The following is a 23090-nucleotide window of genomic DNA, read 5'->3' on the forward strand; positions in this document are numbered from 1 at the left end:
GCTACCGACTAGCTGAACCGGATGTGATCAGACTCGCGATAACTGAACGAGAACCTAAGGGGTCACGCGCTTAAGGGAAAGGAACATGTGGGCTTTAGGATATGTGCAAGGCCCGAGAGTTGAGCCCATGATGGAAGCCTATATATAATGGAGGTGCGGCACACTCATCCGATTGATCACTTTGGTGCCATCACTGGGGCTTTGCATGTGTTGAAACTAGCCAGCTCCACTCGCCGCCAACTGTGTGATCTGACCTAGCAGTCCACCGCATTGTGTTTCTCCTGCATGCGCAGATAACATTACAGGCGGTGCATTTGCACCGCTCCAACGAACCTGTATGTGGGATGTGGTGATCGGATGTTCGAGGGAGATTGGACGAGGAGGAGACGGACCTTGCAGACGCGCTGCCCCAACTCTACTTCTGCTACACGACACCACGCGTCTAGTGGTAATGATTTGTGATCCATCTCTATAGCATGTTGTTGGATGTTTTGTGCATATGGAAATTTTAATTTGCATGTGATGCACCTACGATAGAACCCAACACATAAGAAACCCTCGAAGCTTCGAGGAAGGACTACAAGATCCACAAAGACGCTAAAAGCTCGCATGATGCGCCCTAGGGGGCCGGGAGTGTCGTATTAGTTTGTGGGCCCCTCATAATCTCGATCGGTGTGATTCCCACATTGAAAGATCATATATACTGATAAACACCCAGAAAGAAACCTAGAACTTTTACGCCGCCGCCACCGCAATCCTTTGTTTCAAAGAGATCTCATCTGGAGCCCTTTTCTTGCGCCCGGCCACAGGGGTCAAGTGATACGTTTCCAACATATCTATAATTTTTTATTGTTCCATGTTGTTATATTATCAATCTTGGATGTTTTATATACATTGACTAGCAACTTTATATCATTTTTTTGGACTAACCTATTAACTTAGTGCCCAGTGCGAGTTGCTATTTTTTGCTTGTTTTTTTACTTTGAGGAATATCAATACCAAACGAATTCCAAATGCCATGAAACTTTTTGCACGAAGAGACCCTGGAATCTTCTAGAGGCCATGAGAGGAGGCCCTCGGTGCCCACTGATACGTCCATTTTGCATCATGCTTTGATGTTGATATTTATCGCTTTATGGGCTGATATATTACTTTGTGGTACCATACTTATGCCTTTTCTCACTTATTTTGCAAGGTTTATTTGAAGAGGGAGAATACCGGCAGCTGGAATTCTGGACTGGAAAAGGAGCAAGTCTGAGTCCTCTATTCTGCACAACTCCAACTGCCCTGAAAATCAACATGGAATTTTTTGGGAATATATAAAACATACTGGGCGAAAGAAGTACCAGAGGGGAGCTACCAGGGCCCTACAAGCGTGGTAGCCGCCACCCCCTGGTGGCGGCTACAGGGCTTGTGGGCTCCCTGACGGCCCAGTGGCCCCCCTTTTTTGCTATATGAAGGGTTTCGTTCCAGAAAAAATCAAGGAGGAGCTTTTTCGTGGTTTCGCCGCCGCCACGAGGCGGAACTTGAGCACAACCAATCTAGAGCTCGAGCAGGACGATTATGTCGGGGAAATTTCCCTCCCGGAGGGGGAAATCGTCGCCATCGTCATCACCAACACTCCTCTCGTCGGAGGGGAGTCATCTCCATCAACATCTTCATCAGCACCATCTCCTCTCCAATCCATAGTTAATCTCTTGTAACCAATCTCCGTCTCGCGACTCCGATTGGTACTTGTAAGGTTGCTAGTAGTGTTGATTACTCTTTGTAGTTGATGCTATTTGGATTACTTGGTGGAAGAGTTTATGTTCAGATCCTTGATGCTATTCATTACACCTATGATCATGATTATGATTATGCTTTGTGAGTAGTTACTTTTGTTCCTGAGGACATGGGATAAGTCATGCTAATAATAGTCATGTGAATTTGGTATTCGTTCGGTATTTTGATATGTTGTATGTTGTCTTTTCCTCTAGTGGTGTTATGTGAACGTCGACTACATAACACTTCACCATATTTGGGCCTAGAGGAAGGCATTGAGGAGTAGTAAGTAGATGATGGGTTGCTAGAGTGACAGAAGCTTAAACCCCAGTCTATGTGTTGCTTCGTAAGGGGTTGATTTGGATCCACTAGTTTAATGCTATGGTTAGACGTTGTCTTAATTCTTCTTTCGTAGTTGTGGATGCTTGCGAGAGGGGTTAATCATAAGTGGGATGCTTGTCCAAGTAAGGGAAGTACCCAAGCGCCGGTCCACCCACATATCAAACTATCAAAGTAACGAACGCGAATCACATGAACATGATGAAACTAGCATGACAGAAATTCCCGTGTGTCCTCGGGAGCGTTTTTCCTCCTATAAGACTTTGTTTAGGCTTGTCCCTTTCTACAAAAGGGATTGGGCCACTTGCTGCACCGTTGCTACTACTTGTTACTTGTTACTTTTCGCTTGCTACGTTTCACCTTGCTACACCATCACTTGTTACCGCTACTTTCAGTGCTTGGAGTTATTACCTTGCTGAAAACCGTTTATCAGAGCCTTCTGCTCCTCATTGGGTTCGACACTCCTACTTATCGAAAGGACTATGATTGATCCCCTATACTTGTGGGTCATCAAGACTCTTTTCTGGCGCCGTTGCCGGGGAGTGAAGCGCCTTTGGTAAGTGGAATTTGGTAAGGAAACACTTATATACTGTGCTGAAATTTATTGTCGCTTGTCACTATGGAAACTGTTCCTTCGAGGAGTTTATTCGGGGTATCTTCACCACGAACGGAAGCACGAGGAGTTGTTCCTCAACCTGAGGTACCTACTGAAAATATCTTTTATGAAATTCCTTCGGGTATGCTTGAGAAACTGCTGGCTAATCCTTTTACACGAGATGGATCTTCACAACCAGACTTGCATCTGATCTATGTAGATGAACTTTGTGGTTTATTTAAGCTTGCAGGTTTGCCCGAGGATGAGGTAAAGAAGAAAGTCTTTCCTTTATCTTTGAAGGATAAGGCGTTGACATGGTATAGGCTATGTGATGATACTGGATCACGGGACTACAATCGGTTGAAATTGGAATTTCATCAAAAGTTCTATCCTATGCATTTAGTACATCGTGATCGGAATTATATTTATAACTTTTGGCCTCGTGACAGGGAAAGCATAGCTCAAGCTTGGGGGAGGCTTAAAATCAATGTTATATTCATGCCCCAATCATGAGCTCTCGAGAGAAATTATCACTCAAAACTTTTATGATCGACTTTCTCATGAAGATCGTACCATGCTTGACACTTCTTGTACCGGTTCTTTTATGAAGAAGGATATTGACCACAAGTGGAATTTATTGGAAAGAATCAAACGTAACTCTGAAGATTGGGAGCTGGAAGAAGGTAAGGAGTCAGGTATGAATTTCCAGTTTGATTGCGTTAAATCTTTTGTTGAAACAAACACTTCTAGAGATTTTAGCGCTAAGTATGGACTTGGCTCTGAGATAGTAGCTTCTCTATGTGAATCTTTTGCTGCTCATGTTGATCTTCCCAAAGAGAAGTGGTTTAAATATCATCCACCTATAGAAGTCAACATAGCCAAACCCAATCTAGTTGAAGAGAAAGTCATTGCCTTTAGTGATCCTATTGTTCCTTGTGCCTACACTGAGAAACCACCTTACCCTGCTAGGAAAAAAGATTATTCTAAAGCTCCAACTGTGATACGTAGGGGCTACATTAGACCACTTGCACCCCCTGAGGACATTAGAGTTGAGCCCAGTGTTGCTATTATCAAAGATCTCTTAGCCGAAGACATAGACGGGCATGTTATCAAATTCTGTGAGGACTCTGCTAGAATTGTTAAACCTCACGCGAAAGACAAATACGGACCTGTAGTTGGCGTGCCCGTTGTTTCTGTCAAGATAGGAGATCACTGTTACCATGGTTTATGTGATATGGGTGCTAGTGTTAGTGCAATAACCCATTCCCTATATGATGAAATCAAAGATGAGATTGCACCTATTGAGTTAGAACCCATTGATGTCACTATTACGCTAGCTAATAGAGACACTATCTGCCCTCTGGGAATTGTGAGAGACGTAGAAGTCCTGTGTGGTAAGACGAAGTATCCTATTGATTTCCTCGTCCTTGCTACTGCACAAGATAGATTTTGTCCGACCATATTCGGTAGACCCTTTCTCAACATTGTCAATGCTCACATTGATTGCATTAAGCAGACTGTCACTGTCAGTTTCGAGGGTGTGTCTCATGAATTTAACTTCTCCAAGTTTGGAAGACAACCCCATGAAAAAGAGTCATCTGGTAGGTATGAAATCATTGCTCTTACCTCTATTGCCGTACCTCCTACGGATCCTTTAGAGCAATATCTGCTTGAGCATGAAAATGGTATGCATATGGATGAAAGAGATGAGATAGATAAAATTATCTTAGAGCAATATCCTATTCTCAAGAATAATCTGCATGTTGAACTGCTTGGGGATCCTCCCCACCGAAGGGTGATCCTGTGTTCGAGCTTAAACAGTTGTCTGATACTCTTAAGTATGCCTATCTTGATGAGAAGGAGATATATCCTGTTATTATTAGTGCTCTCCTCTCGAATCACGAAGAGAAGAAGTTACTAAAAACTTTGAGTAAGCACCGTGCGTCTATTGGATATACTCTTGATGATCGTAAGGGTATTAGTCCCACTCTATGTCAGCACAAGATTAAAACTGATCCTGACTTCAAACCAGTTGCTGATCATCAAAGGAGATTAAATCCTAAGATGAAAGAGGTCATGAGAAATGAAATATTAACGCTTCTGGAAGCAGGAATCATATATCCTGTTGCTCATAGTGATTGGGTGAGTCCGGTACATTGCGTTCCTAAGAAGGGAGGCATTACCGTTGTCCCCAATGATAAGGATGAATTGATCCCACAGAGAATTATTACTCGCTATAGGATGGTGATAGATTTTAGCAAATTGAATAAATCCACTAGAAAAGATCATTACCCTTTACCTTTTATCGACCAAATGCTAGAAAGGCTATCCAAACACACACACTTCTGCTTTCTAGACGGTTATTCAGGTTTCTCGCAAATACCTGTTGCACAATCTGATCAGGAGAAAACCACTTTCACCTGCCCCTTCGGTACCTTTGCTTATAGACGTATGCCTTTTGGCTTATGCAATGCACCTGCCACCTTTCAAAGATGTATGATGGCTATATTCTCTGACTTTTGTGAAAAGATTGTCGAGGTTTTCATGGATGACTTCTCCGTTTACGGGTCTTCCTTTGATGATTGCCTCAGCAACCTTGATCGAGTCTTACAGAGATGTAAAGACACCAATCTTGTCTTGAATTGGGAGAAGTGCCACTTTATGGTTAATGAAGGCATGGTCTTAGGACATAAAATTTCTGAAAGAGGCATTGAAGTTGATAAGGCTAAGGTTGATGCAATTGAAAAAATGCCTTGCCCCACAGATATCACAGGTATACGAAGTTTCCTAGGTCATGCTGGTTTTTATAAAAGGTTCATTAAAGACTTCTCTAAGATTTCTAGGCCTCTTACCGACCTCTTGCAGAAGGATGTTCCTTTTATTTTTGATGAGGATTGTGAGGAAGCTTTCGAAATACTTAAGAAGGCCTTGATAACCGCACCTATTGTTCAACCACTTGATTGGAACTTGCCTTTTGAGATCATATGTGACGCTAGTGATTATGCTATTGGTGTTGTTCTAGGACAAAGAGTTGACAAGAAGTTGAATGTTATTCATTACGCTAGTAAAACTCTAGACCGTGCCCAGAGAAACTATGCCACTACGGAAAAGGAGTTTTTAGCAGTCGTGTTTGCATGTGAAAAGTTCAGATCTTATATAGTTGACTCCAAAGTCACTATTTACTCTGACCATGCTGCTATTAAGTACCTTATGGAGAAGAAGGACGTTAAGCCTAGGCTAATCAGATGGGTTCTCCTGCTACAGGAATTTGATTTGCACGTTCTTGACCGAAAGGGTGCTGATAACCGTGTAGCAGATAACTTGTCGAGGCTAGAGAATGTCCTTGATGACCCACGACCTATTGATGACAACTTTCCTGATGAGCAATTAAATGTCATCCGCACTTCACATAGTGCACCGTGGTTTGCTGATTACGCAAATTATATCGTAGCCAAATACATACCACCCAGTTTCACCTACCAGCAAAAGAAGAAATTCTTCTTTGATTTGAGACACTACTTTTGGGATGATCCTCACCTTTACAAGGAAGGAGTAGATGGTGTTATTAGACGTTGTGTGCGTGAACATGAACAGGGACAGATCCTGCAGAAGTGTCATTCCGAAGCCTACGGAGGACACCATGTTGGAGATAGAACTGCTCATAAGGTATTGAAATCAGGTTTCTATTGGCCCACTCTCTTCAAGGATGCCCGTAAGTTTGTCTTGTCTTGTGACGAATGCCAAAGAATAGGGAACATCAGTAAGCGTCAGGAAATGCATATGAACTATTCACTTGTCATTGAATCGTTTGATGTATGGGGCTTTGATTATATGGGACCCTTCCCGAGTTCCAATGGGTACACTCACATCTTAGTCGTTGTGGATTACGTCACTAAGTGGGTAGAAGCTATCCCCACTAGAAATGCTGATCACCACACCTCTATTAAGATGCTTAAAGAAGTCATTTTCCCAAGATTTGGAGTCCCTAGATATCTGATGACTGATGGCGGTTCACACTTCATTCATGGTGTTTTCCGCAAGATGCTTGCTAAGTATGATGTCAACCATAGAGTTGCATCTCCTTATCATCCTCAGTCTAGTGGTCAAGTGGAGTTGAGTAATAGGGAGATCAAATTGATCTTACAAAAGACTGTCAATAGATCTCGAAAGCATTGGTCTAGCAAACTTGACGATGCACTTTTGGCTTATAGGACTGCTTATAAGAATCCCATGGGCATGTCGCCGTATAAAATGGTTTACGGTAAGGCCTGTCATTTACCTCTTGAGCTGGAACACAAAGCTTATTGGGCAATCAAAGATCTCAACTTCGATTTCAAACTTGCGGGTGAGAAGCGGTTGTTTGATATCAGCTCATTAGATGAATGGAGGGCCCAGGCATATGAGAATGCCAAGTTGTTCAAGGAAAAGGTTAAGAGATGGCGCGATAAAAGAATACAGAAACGAGAGTTCAATGTAGGTGATTATGTCCTGCTATACAATTCTCGCTTAAGATTCTTCGCATGCAAGCTTCTCTCTAAATGGGAAGGTCCTTACGTTGTCTAGGAAGTATATCGTTCCGGTGCCATCAAAATCAATAACACGGAAGGTAATTTTCCTAGAGTGGTAAATGGGCAAAGAATCAAGCATTATATCTCTGGTACTCCCATAAATGTTGAGACCAATATCATCAATATCATAACTCCAGAGCAGTACATAAGGGATGTTTATCAACCTGTTTCAGACCCTGAAAACGAAGAGGTATCTGTTTCGGTAAGTAATTGGACTCCGAAGCTTTTCCAATAGGAAATTTCCTCCGTTTTTGAATTTTTGGAAAATTAGAAAAATAAAAAGCAGTCCGAAGAGCGCACGAGGCGGCCACAAGCTTGGTAGCCGCCACCCCCCTGGCGGCAGCTACAGGGCTTGTGGGCACCTCGTGTGCCTCCCAGACTCCATTTTCTTGCGGAGCACTCCTTCTGGTCCAGAAAAAATCATTATATATACGCCCGAGGGTTTTGATCTCCGTATCGCGCAGTTTTCCTCTGTTTTCGTTTCGAGCCTGTTGTCTGCCGAAGATTTAGAGCAAAGATGTCTCAGGAATCTGTTAGGGAGAATAATCCCCCCCAAGTTCATGAAGAAGTAGATGCTGATCTGAAAAGAGTAGAAGTCACGGAAGCCAGGGACAAGGCTAAGGAGAAAACCCAAGCTAGGGAGGAAGTTCAACCTATGTTCAACATTGAAGACGTTGAAGGAGTAGATTTTCTCCAACCCTTCCTCCACGTGTTGTCTCCATCCTTGAATGAACTCTTGAGATTTTGTGAAACAACTCGTGCTAGAAATATTTCCCTTTCTCGTGAAGTTGTTTTGCTGGAAAACCATGCCGCAGATCTCAAAGGTATAAATCAAAGATTGATAGCTCTCTTGGAATCAAAGGCAAGGACTCCACCACCATCACCACCAAAGGAAGACAACAAAGCATTGGTATGGGCAATCCCCTTGGCTTTTGCCAAGCTTGGGGGAGTTGCCCTGGTATCGTATCACCTTTATATCTTTTGCTTTTACCTTTGTTTTAGTTCTTTCCTTTTCAGTTTTTATTTCTTCTCTTAGTGGAATAAGTCTTTAGTGTTTAGTTTGAGTCTTTTGCTTTGTCTCTCCCCCGATGTATTCGAGCTTGCGAGCTATATAATAAAGAGTATCTTAGTGAAGGGCTTTGTTTTGTGCCGTGATCAAGAGCATGAAAAGAACGATAGCGTGAAAGATCATGAGATGGTCTTATGGAAAGTGATAACTTCACATATGATAAGTACGATGATTGAAACTTGTTGAGGATAGACCAACATAGACCTCAATCATTGTTGCAATTAATAAGAAGTAATAAGGAAAGAGAGGTTCGGATATAAATATATCATCTTAGACATTTTCTATAATTGTGGGCACTCACCAAACTATTACATGCTTAGAAGTAGATGTTGGACAAGGAAGACAAGATAATGAATTGTGTTAGCTTGGTTCCAAACAATGTTATATGATTAGAGATCCCTTAGCATGTGACGATTGCTTCCACCTCATATTAGCCAAAACTCCCACACCAAGTAGAGATACTACTTGTGCATCCATAAACCTCCAACCCAGTTTTGCCATGAGAGTCCACCATACCTGCCTATGGATTGAATAAGATCCCTCAAGTAAGTTGTCATCGGTGCAAGCAATAAAATTTGCTCTCTCATATGTATGATCTATTAGTGTGTGGAAAATAAGCTTTATACGAACCTGTGATGAGGAAGACATAAAAGCGACATACTGCATAATAAAGTTCTTTATCACAGGAGGCAATATAAAGTGATGTTCCTCCGCACTAAGAGGACACGCATCCAAACCTCAAAAGCGCATGACAACCTCTGCTTCCCTCTGCGAAGGGCCTATCTTGTACCTTTACTTTTTTCCCTTGTAAGAGTCATGGTGATCTTTACCAATTCCCTTTTTTGCCTTTGTCTTGGCTACCGTCACATGCTTGGGAAAGATCTATATTCATATATCAACTTGGAGATGAGTACTTATGCTTTATTATTGTTGACTTTACCCTTGAGGTAAATGGTTGGGAGGCAAAACTATAAGCCCCTATCTTCCTCTGTGTCCAGCTGAAACTTTGATACCATGAGTACCACGTGAGTTGTAACAATTGTGGAAAACAAAAGAAATGATTGAGTATGTGGGTTTGCTTTACAAGCTCCTATTTGACTCTTTCTGATGTCATGATAAATTGCAATTGCTTCAATGACTATGGACTGTTGTCGGCTACTCCCCGGTAAGGTTTTTCCTTCATATTTTGCTCTGTGAAGGAATTGTTACTTTCCCATAAGAATCTTTATGATGTATTGCTGTTCTATGTGTGATCATGATGCCCTCATGTCCGTATTATGTTTTATCGACACCTTCATCCCTAAACATGTGGACATGTTTATGGAACTTGGTTTTCGCTTGAGGACAAGCGAGGTCTAAGCTTGGGGGAGTTGATACGTCCATTTTGCATCATGCTTTCATGTTGATATTTATCGCTTTATGGGCTGATATATTACTTTGTGGTACCATACTTATGTCTTTTCTCTCTTATTTTGCAAGGTTTATTTGAAGAGGGAGAATATCGGCAGCTGGAATTCTGGACTGGAAAAGGAGCAAGTCTGAGTCCTCTAATCTGCACAACTCCAAATGCCGTGAAAATCAACATGGAATTTTTTGGGAATATATAAAAAACACTGGGCGAAAGAAGTACCACAGGGGAGCTACCAGGGCCCCATAAGCCTGGTAGCCGCCACCCCCTGGTGGCTGCTACAAGGCTTGTGGGCTCCCTGACGGCCCACTGCCCCCCTTTTTTGCTATATGAGGGTTTCGTTCCAGAAAAAATCAAGGAGGAGCATTTTCGTGGTTTCACCGCCGCAACGAGGCGGAACTTGAGCAGATCCAATCTAGAGCTCCGGTAGGACGATCCTATCGGGGAAATTTCCCTCCCGGAGGGGGAAATCGTCACCATCGTCATCACCAACACGCCTCTCGTCGAAGGGGAGTCATCTTCATCAACATCTTCATCAGTACCATCTCCTCTCCAATCCCTAGTTCATCTCTTGTAACCAATCTCCGTCTCGCGACTCCGATTGGTACTTGTAAGGTTGGTAGTAGTGTTGATTACTCTTTGTAGTTGATGCTATTTGGATTACTTGGTGGAAGAGTTTATGTTCAGATCCTTGATGCTATTCATTACACCTCTGATCATGATTATGATTATGCTTTGTGAGTAGTTACTTTTGTTCCTGAGGACATGGGATAAGTCATGCTAATAATAGTCATGTGAATTTGGTATTCGTTCGGTATTTTGATATGTTGTATGTTGTCTTTTCCTCTAGTGGTGTTATGTGAACGTCGACTACATAACACTTCACCATATTTGGGCCTAGAGGAAGGCATTGGGGAGTAGTAAGTAGATGATGGGTTGCTAGAGTGACACAAGCTTAAACCACAGTCTATGTGTTGCGTCGTAAGGGGCTGATTTGGATCCACTAGTTTAATGCTATGGTTAGACGTTGTCTTAATTCTTCTTTCGTAGTTGCGGATGCTTGCGAGAGGGGTTAATCATAAGTGTGATGCTTGTCCAAGTAAGGGCAGTACCCAAGCGCCGGTCCACCCACATATCAAACTATCAGAGTAACGAACGCGAATCACATGAACATGATGAAACTAGCATGACAGAAATTCCCGTGTGTCCTCGGGAGCGTTTTTCCTCCTATAAGACTTTGTTCAGGCTTGTCCCTTTCTACAAAAGGGATTGGGCCACTTTCTGCACCGTTGCTACTACTTGTTACTTGTTACTTTTCGCTTGCTACGTTTCACCTGGCTACGCCATCACTTGTTACCGCTATTTTCAGTGCTTGCAGTTATTACCTTGCTGAAAACTGTTTATCAGAGCCTTGTGTTCCTCGTTGGGTTCGACACTCTTACTTATCGAAAGGACTACGATTGATCCCCTATACTTGTGGGTCATCACCCACTAGGCACGAGGGCACGCCAGGGGCCTCCGGTGTGCCCTGGTGGGTAATGGAGTCCACGGGAACCGCGTTGACCTACCTCTGACTCTGTAAATACTTTAAGATCCGAGAAACCCTGCAAGAGTCGACAAAATACTTTTTCCGCCTCCGCAAGTTCCAAAACCACAAGATCCAATCTAGAGGCTTTTTATGGCACTGTACAGGAGGGGCAACGATCGTGGAGGGGCTCTTCATAATCCTTGATTCCCCTCCGATGATGAGTGAGTAGTTTACCATAGATCTACGTGTCCGTATTAGTACCTAGATGGATTATTCTCTCTTTTTGATCTTCAATACAAAGTTATCATCGATGGTCTTGGAGATCTATTTGATGTCACTATTTTTGCGGTGTGTTTGTTGGGATCCGATGAATTGTGTGCTTATGATTTGATCTATTCATGAATATTATTTGAGTCTTCTTTGAACTCTTCTATGCATGGTTGTTATAGCCTCGTATTTCTTCTCCGATTTATTGGTTTGGTTTTGCCAACTAGATTTATTTATCTTGCCATGGGAAGAGTTGCTTTGTGATGGGCGAGAGAGTCTGGGACTAGGGGGTCCTTGGGTCGTCTGCCTATTCTCATTGGCCGGAATCCCGGGCCTGTTCGGTCGTCATTGGGAGTATCGGAATCAGGATGGACTCTTCTGAAGACTTGGCACATGATCCAAGACAACATAGTAATCGGCATATTCATTCTCTATTGTAACCGACCTTGTGTAACCCTAGCACCACTGGTATCTATATAGGCGAGGGGGCCATACTTCGTAGGATATATTAAGCTCGTTACGATTAGGCTTTAGACCAGAACATCCGATCTCGCAGTAGATCAACTTTGTACTCTGTACTACTCCACCAATAACAACAAGAGCAAGACGTAGGGTTTTACCTACATCAAGATGGCCTGAACCTGGGTAAAACAACGTCTTCTTCGTCTCTTGTTACCCATCAACCCTAGATCCATAGTTCGGATCCCCTACTCAAGACCAGTCGGTTTTGACACCGACATTGGTGCTTTCATTGAGAGCTCCGCTGTAGGGTCGGAAGAAGGATCGATGGCTCGCCTCACCATTAACGATGACATCCGCACTGGGGACATCTTTGTCCCTGGGCAGATTTTCATGTTCGGCAGCGTGGTGTTTTATGCCGATCCCATCGGTCGCTTAGACCAGGTTGGAAATCTCTCCCCCAATCAAGAGATCAGGTTTGGGAACTTAGAGTTTGTCGCTGATCCCCGAGGAGACCTTATTTTTACAACATCCCTCACTTACGATGAACCAACATCAGAGGGGTTGGATCTCGTCCTCGGGATGACTCTTGGCCAGGCTCCGGTGTAGAATCCCAAACTGGATGCACTGTGTGAATCACGAGCACGTTAACGGAGTTCGGGCATAGCTCTGAATACTCCAAAGGTGGCAACACCTCTAGTTGATCCCATAGAGTTCGGACTTACGGACGCCGCGAATATGAAGGAATTAGACGAGCTGCTTGGCCGAATCCATGCCATGGGAGTATCCCATGACAAACCATCGGTCTACAACCACATCGAGATGAGAAACGATAAGAGGGGAATCTATGTCCTACCTATTACTCACCTGATCATCACAATCAAAGAACCAACAGGGGGCTCACCCTCCCAACCATCGGAACATAGAACCATCTGCGTCCCGGTATCTGGTAAGTCAGATTCTCCAACGATCGAGTCATGCCCCGAACTCAATTCCGACATCGAGTAGTCATGTTCGCCTAGCCGTATGGGCTTCGAACCGACGCTCCAAACTCCCCAATGGTATCAGGTAGAATCAAGGATACCAGAGGCATGTGTTTTGTTGAAACACCAAAATTTTCCCCACCCACCTCCCAGTCTAGGAATCATCCAAATATCATAGAAAGTCCTAGCATACAGAACCTACACCATGTCCGGCAGGTGCGTGGAGAATCAGTCCAGCACTTCTAGGCTAGATTCCTACTAGACATGAACCGGATACGGGATTACAACTGCCAGGATATTATAAAGATATTCCAGCATAACTTCCACGAGGAGGGAATCTTAAATGCCCTCACCCATTGCCGCATCCAAAGCCTTGCTGAGCATTCTGCATTGATACATAAATATTGCGCCATGTTAAGCACGTGGAAGTCCCAACAACTATAGGTGGAACGAATTGATACTGAGAAACCTAGAGAAGGTCGGAGGAAGTGCATACTCCAACAGTGGCTAATCAAATGCAGGTCTTCAAAAAAGAACAAGCCTTTTGACGGATCTCAAACTGTACTAGACAAGCTATTAGACAGCCCATGTCCCATACACTCTGCATTGCCTAACACCGTCTCAACCCACATGCTTCGAGCCTGTTGCGTCGTCAAGCAGGTGGCTAAAAGGGGAAGGCTATTATCGGGACCCAACCACCACAAAAGCGTCCATTCCAATTTCCCGATGACACTGTGATACGTCCCAAGTGTATCTATATTTTTTGCTTGTTCCATGATCTTTTGGGTGACAATGTTATATGTTTTGCTACACTTTTATATAATTTTACACATATTTGGACTAACCTACTAACTTAGTGCACCCAGTGCCAGTTTATGTTTGCTGATGTCTATTTTGCAGGGGCTTTTACCCAATTTTCCGAAGCCCGAAAAGTTCCAGGAAAAATATATAAAAACACAGAGAAACGGAAGCTTCCAGATCACCGAAGATGGGCCAGAGGGGGGCAGGGGCTGTAGAGGCGACCTGCTGGCGCGGCTAGGCCCTAGGCCACGCTAGGAGGCTGCCTGGGTGGGCCCCACCTCCTCCGGTGCCCTCCTTTGGCCTATATTTAGAGTCCCGAGAGGAAACCCTTCCACAACTTCCATAATCGCGAATTTCTCCATCGTTCCACCGCCACAGCGCTTCCGAGATCGGGAGTGGCAGGAGACCTCTTCCCGACACCCTCCCGGAGGGAGGATTGACCTCCGGGAGCTTCTCCACTGCCATGGATGCTTCCCGGACGTGTTGTGTGTAGTCTTCCTTGGACCATGAGTCCATGACCAGTAGCTATGTGATGTCTTCTCTCTAGTCTTGTGCTTGAGTGGTTAGTCCTTGTGAGTTGCCCTACATGATCAAGGCATCTATGTAATTCTCTTGCTATTGCTATGCTCGGTTTGTTGGGATTTGATGGATTATGAGAGTATGTTCAGATTGTTATGAGTTATATATTTGATTATCCTTTTATATTATGTTCCTTAGTGATTCATACATGTTCTCCGTTGCTATTTATTGCTTTGGCCGAGTAGTAGATTGTAACTCCAAGAGGGAGGGTTATGCATGGTTGTGGGTTCATGCCCCTCGATGTCTAGCTTGATTGACAGAAACAAGAGACTAGGGGATGTGTTGTTGCCACCACGGAGAAAACAACGGTGCTTGTGACCATGGTTGCAAGGATTGTTTACCTTACACATAGTTTGTTAATGCAGTTGTCCGTTGCTTTGAGTTTACACTATGGGTGGGGCTCGCAACTTAATACCGGTGAGATGTTCTAGATAGATATCTCAAGGTGGATGATTAGTAAGTAGATGCTGATGAATAAACGTTCTACTTGTCTTGGCGTACTGCCCATTACTATTAAACCTCTAACTATGAAGTAGCATAATTAGCATTGCGGTGCGTTCATCATTCCGTCAATTGCTCAACTGTGATTTGTTTACCCAAGCACAGTTGTTTATCGTCTTTTGGGAGAGAGACATCACTAGTGAACATCATGTGACTCCGGCCCATATCACCATCATTGTTTACACCTCCATCATTTACCGCTTTCATTCACTTTTCCGTTGCTATCACTATTACTTTTCCGCTTGTGTTTTGATCCTTTGCAAACTACAAGGCCAGAGAGATTTACAACCTCTCTGTACTCGTTGGGATTAAAGTTATTTGTTGTGTGTGCAGGTCCACGTCTTCTACTAGCACCAGGGTGGAAGACACCTACTTGTTGATCCTAGGAGTCCTCCTAGTTCGATAAACCTTACAGTTCCCGTGTGAGGGGAAACTTGATGTTGACTACATCTCAACCTTCCACTTGGGGTAACCAACGGGGTGCGAGAAGTATATACATCATCTCGTCATCAGTTACACGCTATTTTTTATGGTGTACGGGGTGGAAGCAGTCCTCCCCTCTGACATTATCCATGATGCACCTAGAGTGTGCATGTACGAGGAAAAATAAGCCGAGTTAGATCGGCAGGATGATTTGGACGCACTTGAAGAAGAACGTGACATAGCTCTCGTACGATCCACCTTCTATCAATAGCAGGCTCGGTGCTATTAGAGCAGGGAAGTTTGGGCAAAAACTTACAACATTGGCGAGCTTGTGATGCGCCTCCTTAGGAAGAAAAGGAATGGACTTGCAAAAGCGAGGGGGCCTTCATCATCAACGATGTACTTACCGGAGGGGCATATCATTTCTACAATGCGTCGGACAATTGTCTTGAACCAAACGCAAGGAATGCGGCTCATTTTCGGTTTTCTATAGCTAAGCTGATACAATTACGCTTATTCATTTCCTCATTATCTTTTTTCAATTTTCTTGTATTATTTTTCCTATGTCAAGGGGGTAATGTATCCCAGTTCATGTTCGGACTAACCGAACTATGTCCGTGAAGTATGTAATTTCTGTAGACACCTGGGGGCTTTGTAAAGCCGATAATAATAACTTTGTGCATCATTTTTATAATGCAATTGTTCTTCTTGTACTTAAAGCCTCAATATTTACTAAATATTACTAAATATTTTGCCAAGCTAGGTTGCCTGGCTCGTGTGTTTATCCTCTATGTTCCTGATTATTTGGCTAGAGGATAAAGGGAACACCTCTACGATTGTTACGACCGGGTAATCCAGATACGTACCTCAGACGGGTGAAGCCAAAAGCTAGGGTTCTTAACTACAAATTGGTCTCGCAAAGCAAGGTAATAATAATTAGGTGGTTAGCACCAAGGGTTAAAATTCCCAAGTATACACTAACTCCGTACACAACAGATGCTCACAAAACCCCGAGAAAGGAACCTATAAAGGAACTATTTCCTTGGGAAGATGTTTCTTACTAAGTAAAAATTAATATAACATTACTTCATGATAATTATCTATTTGTTAGCATGACATGGCCAGATTGCTTGGTTCTTAAAATTGTTTACCTATTTCATAGGTTACATGGTATGAACACTTCCTGATTTTTATCAAGGAAGGTAGAAGTGGATGGTCGGTTAAGATAGTATTAACACATCAGATGGAGAACAAAGTAATAAAAATACTTAGTTACATAAAATCATGCTTCAGGTTGCTGATATAAGTTATCTATTATTGCATCCAGGCAGCAATCTTGTTGCGACAAGCGTGCGATGGGCATTACTTGGTCATAAACTAGGTGAAGAGGCACCTCCTGACCATCGGGCCCCGCCGGCCCGACTCATGCGAGTTCTTCAGGATTAAGTTTCATAAACCTCATATTCACCATCGCACATGCCTCTCGAGCACCTTCCTGGCAGGTCGATGTCTTCCACAATTTAAATTGGCTTCGAGCTCCTTTAAAGCGCTCAGCCAGTTCCGGCATCCTTTCCGGGAGCTTCTCAGTCGGCCATAATGCCTTTAGCATGCTCCTCGTCGCTTTTCGCTCACGCTCATAACTAATGGAAAATTCCTTTAGAAGGTAACCACTAAATGAGTTGACTTCTTCCTTGGGACGCTGACTCAGAAGTGCTATACGAAAGGAATGGAATCTCTGATCAAATCAGAACTCATATTCGTATATTCATAAAGTTCGTTATATTACTTACCGAACATTCCACCTTTAAATATCTTGTTTTCTTCGGTGATTTGTCCCAGCTGATTCTTTAAACTCTCAATTTTGGCTTATATGTCGTTGTTTTTCCGCCTTAAGCTTTTTATTTTCATTTACACTTCCGAACAACAACTTGCAAGTGGCATCATTCTAAGATTCCCATCTCTCTGTGATTCCTTGGTCGTTTCTAGATCTTTTTGCAGTTGACCTATTGATTCAGCTGCTACAAAATATACTTTCATTTAAAAAGGACAATAGGACAACTATGCATATGAGTTCAAAACAAAAACTCTTACCATGTGCTTGTCTTGAGAAACTCTTCACTTGTTCTAATTTGTCTTTAACAGCCTCGAGTTGGGTTCGGTATGTCCCAATCTCGTGGCACAACTCCTTATTTATGTCCCTCACAGCCTAAATAGCATGTCGACAGTTAGGGTTAGACCCTCAGATTTACCATGTTGCCCAATCGAGGATCGGGGGCTAGTGGTTGGGAATTTGTACACAATGGAAAAAAATTGAATACATACATTAAGGGTTGTTGACATACGGCTGGCTACCCCTTCAAGTCCTGCTCGGGTGGCTTCGAGGTGCGCATTAACTGAACTCAAGGCATTAAACTTGTCTTCAGAAATTTGAGATGGCGCAAGGATTCTTTCCGTCGACAATGGCTCAATAAGCTCTCCACTTCGGAGTTGGTAACTGAACCTCGTTACGATCCTCGATGGACTAACCTCCAGGACGAACCGCCGCGTTGTTCACCGCCACCGGGGGGGGGGGTGGCTGTGTTCGGTTCCTATTGAATACAGCTAGGGGTGTGAATACTTGTCATTTATTGGAAAAGCAACACTTATATTAAAATTGGTACCTCTTGGAGGGGGGAGCAGTTGGAGCGGTCCCTGTAGATGCTCCACGTTTAGAGGACCAGACATTATTGGGCGCGGGTTTGGCAGACCCTACAACGATAGGTGTTAGGTGCTACCTATTGAGCTTGCATTGGTTTTTCCCTTGAAGAGGAAAGGGTTATGCACCACAGTAGCAGTAAGTATTTCCCTCAGTTTTGAGAATCAAGGTATCAATCCAGTAGGAGTATCAAGCCAAGTTTCCAAAGTACGTGCGCAAAAACAGCAAACTTGCACCCAACGCTAAAAGGGGTTGTAAATCCCTTCACGGTTGATTGCAAGGTGATATCTGAAGGCGGAAAGTGCAACGAAGTAAAAGTGTAAGGTTGAAAATATGATGTGATGTAGACCCGGGGGCCATAGTGTTCACTAGAGGCTTCTCTCAAGATAGAAAATATTATGGTGAGTGAACAAATTACTGTCGAGCAATTGATAGAACTGCGCAAAGTCATGACGATATCTAAGGCAATGATCATACATATAGGCATCACGTCCGAGACAAGTAGACCGATACTGTCTACATTTACTACTATTACTCCACACATCGACCGCTATCCAGCATGCATCTAGTGTATTGAGTTCATGACGAACAAAGTAACGCCTTAAGCAAGATGACATGATGTAGATGGATAAATTCATGCAATAGATATAAACCCCATCTTTTTACCCTTGATGGCAACAACATGATGCATGCCTCGCTGCCCCTTCAGTCACTAGGAGAGGTCACCGCACGGTATGAACCAAAAACCAAGCACTTCTCCCATTGCAAGACTCATTGATCAAGTTGGCCAAACAAAACCCACAACTCGAAGAGAATTACAAGGATATGAAATCATGCATATAAGAGATCGGAAGAAACTCAAATAAGATTCATAGATTATCTGATCATAAATCCACAATTCATCGAATCTCGACAAACACACCGCAAAAGAAGATTACATCGGATAGATCTCCATGAAGATCATGGAGAACTTTGTATTGAAGATCCAAGAGAGAGAAGAATCCATCTAGCTACTAGCTATGGACCGGAAGGTCTATGGTGAACTCACGCATCATCGGACAGGTCATGGTGTTGATGAAGAAGCCCTCCGTATCCGAATCCCCCCTCCGGTAGGGCACCAGAACGTGCCCCAGATGGGATCTTTCGGAGACAGAAGCTTGCGGCGGCGGAAAAATATTTTCGTGGATCTCTCCCGTCGTTTTGGATTTATCAGGAATTTATAGGCGGAAGAAGTAGGGCAGACGAGCCACACAGGCCCCACAAGCCTGCTAGGCGTGGCCCCCCCTGTCCGCGCCTAGGGGGCTTGTAGCCTCCCCTGGTGGCCTGTGCCTTGGTTCTCACGCCCCCTGCGTATCTTCTGTTCCGGAAAAAATCTCTTCGGAGGTTTTGTTCCGTTTGGACTCCGTTTAATATTCTCCTTTGAAAAGGGTCAAAAACACGGAAAAAACAGGAACTGGCACTTGGCACTTAGTTAATAAGTTAGTCCCAAAAAAGATATAAAAGGCATACAAAACATCCAAAGTTTGACAAGATAATAGCATGGAACCATCAAAAATTATAGATACGTTGGAGACGTATCAAGCATCCCCAAGCATAACTCCTGCTCGTCCTCGAGTAGCGAAGTGATAAAGACTGCATTTTTGATGTGGAATGCTACCTAGCATATTTTTCCTTTGTAACTTCTTTCGTGTGACATGAATGTTCAGATCCTAAGATTCAAAACAATAGTTTTCTATTGACATGAAAACAATAATACTTCAAGCAAACTAGCAAGGTAATCATGAACTTTCGAAATAACAAGGCCAAAGAAAGTTATCCCTACAAAATCATATAGTCTGGCTATGCTCCATCATCCCCACACAACCCCGGTATTGGCCAAGTAATTGTTTTCGCACTCTTACTTTCTCAAACCTTTTTCAACTCTCACGCAATACATGAGCGTGAGCCATGGATATAGCACTATAGGTGGAATAGAGTGTGGTGGAGGTTGTGAGACAAAAAGGAGGAGATGGTCACATCGACTCGGCATATCAAAGGGCTATGGAGATGCCCATCAATAGATATCAATGTGAAAGAGTAGGGATTACCATGCAATGGATGCACTTAGAGCTATAAGGTATGTGAAAGCTCAAAAGGAGAACTAGTGGGTGTGCATCCAACTTTGAGGAAGCCCATCATTGGAATATACAAGCCAAGTTATATAATGAAGATTCCCACTAGCATATGGTGGTGACAAAACAAGAGACTCTCAATCATGAAGAACATGGTGCTATTATGAAGCACAAGTGTGGAAAAGATAGTAGCATTGTCCCTTCTCTCTTTTTCTCTCTTTTTTATATTTTTTTGTTTGAGCTCTTTGACCTCTTTCCATGTCTCTTTTTCTTTTTTGTGGGCAACTTTGGCCTCCCTTCTTTTTATTTCCTCACATGGGACAATGCTCTAATAATGATGATCATCACACTTTAATTTACTCAAAGTTCAATGTTTAGAACGATGATGACTCTATAGGAAATGCCTCCGGCAGTGTACCGGGATGTGCAACGATCTAGCTTGGCGTATGACGTTGAAATATCTCGCTAGCTATCTTACGATCATGCAATGGCAATATGTAAGTGACGACACATGTCATGAGACGGAACGGTGGGAGTTGCATGGCAATATATCTCGGAATGGCTATGAAAATGACATAGTAGGTAGGTATGGTGGCTATTTTGAGGAAGGCATATGGTCGGTTTGTGCACCGGTGAAAGTTGCGCGGCACTAGAGAGGCTAGCAATGGTGGAAGGTGAAAGTGCATCTATACCATGGACTCACATTAGTCATGAAGAACTCACATACTTATTGTGAAAGTTTTTATTAGTAATCAAAACAAAGTGCTAAACGCATACTCCTAGGGGAAGGGTTGGTAGGTGTTAACCATCGCGCGATCCCGACCGCAACACAAAGGATGACAATCAATAGATCAATTATGCTCCGACTTCCTAACACAGCGGTTCACCATACGTGCATGTTACGGGAATCACTAACTTCAACACAAGTATTTCTAGATTCACAACACCCTACTAAAATTATTCTTAATATTACCAAATCCATGTCTCAAAACTATTTGAGAGGAATCAAACTTCTCTTTCTAATCAATGCACATGAAGATGGAAGTTTTATTGTATCCTCTTTGGGTACCTATCACCTTTGGGACTACTTTCATAGCACAAGCCAACTACCAAGTTACTCAGAGAGATCACTCTCAAAAAGATATAGGTGAAGATCGAGAGTTCTTATTTCTCCAAAATATAACACCGTCGTGCTCTAAAAGATCTAAGTGAAGCACATAGAGCAAATTTATCTAGCTCAAAAGATATAACTGAAGCACATGTGAGCTAAATTGCCTAACTCAAAAGATATAAGCGAAGCTCAAAGAGTATTTTAGCAAATTAAGGATGAGTGCATGTCTCTCTCAAAAGGTGTGCACCAAGGATGATTGTGACACAACAAAAAGAAAAGGCTCCTACGATGCAAGACGCTCCAAGAAAAACACATATCATGTGGTGAATAAAAATATAGCTCCAAGTAATGTTACCGATGGATTGAAGAAGAAAGAGGGGATGCCTTCCCGGGGCATCCCCAAGCTTAGGCTTTTTGGTGTCCTTGAATTTGGCTTGGGATGCCTTGGGCATACCCAAGCTTGAGCGCTTTCCACTCTTTATCCCATTGTCCATGAGAACATCACCCAAAACTTGAAAACTTCACAACACAAAACTTAAACAGAAACTCGCGATATCATTAGCATAAGAAATCAAACCACCACCTCGTTAGGTACTATAGAAAACTTTATTTCTATTTACATTGGTGTTATATTACTGTATTCTCACTTTTCCATGGCTAGTACCCCCCCCCCTGATACTATCCATAGTTTCATCAAAATAAGCAATCAACACAACAAAAACATACCAGTCTGTAGCAATATGTATACTTCGTTTACTTCTATTATCTCAAAAATTCTTAAACATTACGAAAGTTTGGAAAAACGGCATATCAACGAGCAGCAACAAGAATCAACTCTAAAGCTCTTTCTCGATAAAAATGAAAAATAATTTCGTGAGCGCAAAGTTTCTGTCTTTTTGCAGCAGGATCAAACAACCATCACCAAACTAGTCATAAAGGTTTTACTTGGCTCAAACACAAAAAGAAACAAAAAAGACACAATCATAACAGAATTATGATGGTGTCGACGCAACAAAACATAAAGCAAAAAAGCAAAGATAAATCCATTGGGTTGCCTCCCAACAAGCGCTATTGTTTAACACCCTTAGCTAGGCATAAGGTGACAGAATTACGTATCGTCATCTTTGGTGCGCAAACCATAAGTAGCCCTCATCGTGGATTCATAAAGCAATCTTATTTTCTTTCTAGGAAAATGTTCCATGCACTTCTTTAAAGGAAATTGAAATCTAATATTCCCTTCCTTCATATCGATGATAGCACCAATAGTCCTTAGGAAAGGTCTACCAAGAATGATAGGACATGTAGGATTGGAATCAATATCAAGCACAATGAAATCCACGGGTACATAGTTCCTATTTGCAATAATAAGAACATCATTGATCCTTGCCATGGGTTTCTTAATAGTAGAACCCGCAAGATGCAAATTAAGAGAGCACTCATGAATCTCATTAAAGCCTAGAACATCACATAAAGACTTTGGAATCGCGGAAACACTAGCACCCAAATCACACAAAGCATTGCATTCATAGTTTTTGATCTTGATTTTAATAGTAGGTTCCCACTCATCATGAAGTTTTCTAGGAATAGAAACTTCCAATTCAAGTTTCTCTTCAAGGGATTTTATTATAGCATCGACGATATGATCGGTAAAGGCCTTGTTTTGGCTATAAGCGTGTGGAGAGTTTAGCATGGATTGCATCAAGGAAATACATTCAATCAAAGAGCAAGTATCATAATTGAATTCCTTGAGATCCAAAGTAGCAGTTTCATTACTAATCAAATTTTTGATATCCTCTACTCCACTTTCAATGCTTTTAGCATCAAGATAGATAGACTCTGAATCATTGGGGTGTTTTTCAACCAAGGTGGATTCATATCCAGCCCCATCATCA

Source organism: Hordeum vulgare, chromosome 3H (assembly GCF_904849725.1).
Source record: "Hordeum vulgare subsp. vulgare chromosome 3H, MorexV3_pseudomolecules_assembly, whole genome shotgun sequence".
Lineage (NCBI taxonomy): Eukaryota > Viridiplantae > Streptophyta > Magnoliopsida > Poales > Poaceae > Hordeum > Hordeum vulgare.